This window comes from Mesocricetus auratus, unplaced genomic scaffold, assembly GCF_017639785.1.
Source record: "Mesocricetus auratus isolate SY011 unplaced genomic scaffold, BCM_Maur_2.0 Super-Scaffold_100010, whole genome shotgun sequence".
Classification (NCBI taxonomy): domain Eukaryota; kingdom Metazoa; phylum Chordata; class Mammalia; order Rodentia; family Cricetidae; genus Mesocricetus; species Mesocricetus auratus.
In genome coordinates this window covers 30,698,310-30,701,097 of record NW_024429194.1, presented here as the reverse complement: position 1 = coordinate 30,701,097, position 2,788 = coordinate 30,698,310, and positions in this window count along the sequence as shown.

The window sequence follows — 2,788 nt, the reverse complement described above, 5'->3', positions numbered from 1 at the left end:
TGCAAGGAAGCATTCCTTAAAGGACAGAAAATTTTACACAGCATTAATTCTATTGCACAAGGCTATTTTGGGTGCACATTGTCAACAGATCTTAGCAGCTAGTTTATTTCGAATGCACAGTTTGCATACTTCACATACTAGGAATTGATGCCAAGAGAAGCCATAATGAAGTTCACAGTCTCAAGACTTGGTATCCAGGAACCTAAGAACTCAAGTTAGAAAACAGATGCAATGTGGTAGGGCGAACATGTGACTTCAGGAGTCTAGAATTCCAGAGTCTAGTCTCAGCTTTGTCCAGAGCCCTTTCAAGCCAAGAGTGACCCAATTGAGCATCCCAAGCTCCCATGGACAGTAAAAGAAAGAAGCTTGATGAAACTGGAGAGTTTTACCAGTTCACCAGCTTCGTGAGGGTTGACATAGATGCTATCAAACTCTGTTTACCAATAAGATCATTTGTTTCAAAGATTTATTTCACAGTTAAGTGTGTGTGTTTGTGTGTGTGTGTGTGTGTGTGTAAGTCAGGTGTGTGTTTTTCTATAATGAGTATATACAAGTGAGTGAAGTGTTCACAGAGGCCAGAAGATGTTGTCGGATCCCCCGGAGCTGGAATAATAGGTAGTTGTTGTGAGCTATCTGACCTCAGTTCTGGGAACCAAACTCTGGTCCTCTGCAAGAACAGTCTATACTCTGAACCTCTGACACCCACTTCTGACCTCCGAGGGCACCAGGCAAACACATGGTGCATACATGCACATATAGGCACTCATACAGACACACATACATACAAATAATAATAGTAATAATAATAATAAAATCTTTTTACAAAACCAAGAAGGCCTTTAATAGGTGAATTGATGATATAGAATATGTCTATAGTATTACTCAACACTAAAAGAAATGATATATGAAGATATGGAAAGAGAAAATATTAATGCAATGTACTTAGTGAAAAGATCCTATCTGATAAAGCTTCAATTGCTATAACTATCCTGGGAAAAAGCAAAACTATGAATGTGCTTAAAAGATCAAGCAATTCCAAGTGTCTGGGATGAAGAAAAAAAAGAAATAAATAGGCAGACTATAGGGAAATTTTAGGCACAAATAAATTCTGTCTTGTGGTAATATCATAAAAGATAGGTGTCATTACATAGCTACATAAACCCACACAATTTACTCTAAGGGTGCCTTGAAGTAAACTATGGCCTTTGAGTGACAGCAATGCATCTGAGTAACTTATGTGGCACTCTAGTGGGGGCTGCTGATTATAGAGGTTGCATATGTAGAAGGATATGAGAAGTCGGTCCCTGTCCTTACTTTTGCTATAAATCTAAAATCCCTTTTAGTTAAAGTCTTTTTGTTTAAAGTCTTAATTAAAAGAAAACTTTAAAGCATTGTCTGTAACAAAGATTTTTGTCACATATACATGTCTGAATATCATTTTCTGAAAGCATGTCTATTGCCTCCTTGACCTAATTTCAGAGGTACTAGTATTTATTTGTTAGTAAGTAATGAAAGGTTCATACAGAAAAGTGAACCTATCTTTCATACAAGACAATGAATTTTCCCAAAGTGGATGCCTTTATGTAGCCAGAAATCAGTAAGAATCAGAATATCAACCAATCCAGGAGTTCCCTCAGACCCCTATTCAGTACATACATGCCATCCCCAAGGAAGCTTCTACCCCAGTTTCTCTCACCCCATCAATTATTTCACCTGCTTATGAACTTAGACACAAAGCCATGTACCCTCTGTGCTCACTAAACGTTGGCTTCTTTTCTTCACCATCGTGAGAATCATCCATGTCATTTCATATGCTTGTAGTTAATTCTCACTGCTATAGGCTGTTTCATCATATGAATTTATTCACTCTACTTAATGGCATTTTTTTCTGTATTCCAGCTTTCTACTATGAAAATTTTGGTATGTGTCTTTTAAGAAACTTACATATAGACTGCTGTGGGTTTATAGCTAGAAAGCAGAACAGAGGAGGAATGTAACCAGCTTGAATATATTCTGGAGTTTCATAAGGCGATTATTCAAATTTATACTCTCAGTCCCAGAATACAAGAGTACCAGGTGTTTCGTGTCTTCACACACACTTTGTTTCCTCTTTTCTTTTAGCCTTTGGAAGCACACAGCAACACGGTGTGAGATTTTCTGTTTTCACTTGGAGCACACATACTCACACACGGGCGTGGGGTAGCTGTATCAGCTGCTTCCCAGTGCTGTGTGACACTCCACAACCTGCAAACAAGACAGTGCCAAGTAATCCTATCCACCTTAATTGATTTGTATAGATAACATCCTCATGTTTACACATACACAGAGAAAGAGCTAAGAGCTAGTAGATAGATGGGTAGATGATAGATAGATAGATAGATAGATAGATAGACAGACAGACAGACAGACAGACAGACAGACAGATAGATAGATAAATAGATCACTTTCTTGGTCTGCGGAGGCTGCTGTAACAAATTTCTATAAACTAAGTGGTATACAAATAAAAAACATATATTACTGAGTGTTGGAAGTTTCAATGTCAAAAGTGAATCGCTTCCAGCAGTGCCTTCTTGCCATATCCTCGTTGATATAAGGGGCTAACAAGCTGCCCAGAGTCTTGTGACAGCACTGGTCTTGTGACCCACCTCAAACAGCCCTCTACCCACCCCGCTGGGAGCATGACCACTTGGAACAGCACCCATCGTAGTGTAGAGTGAAGCCCAAAGAATACCCAAGATGGAAAATCACTGTGGTGATCTCTGGCACAGCATGTCCTAATACTAAATTA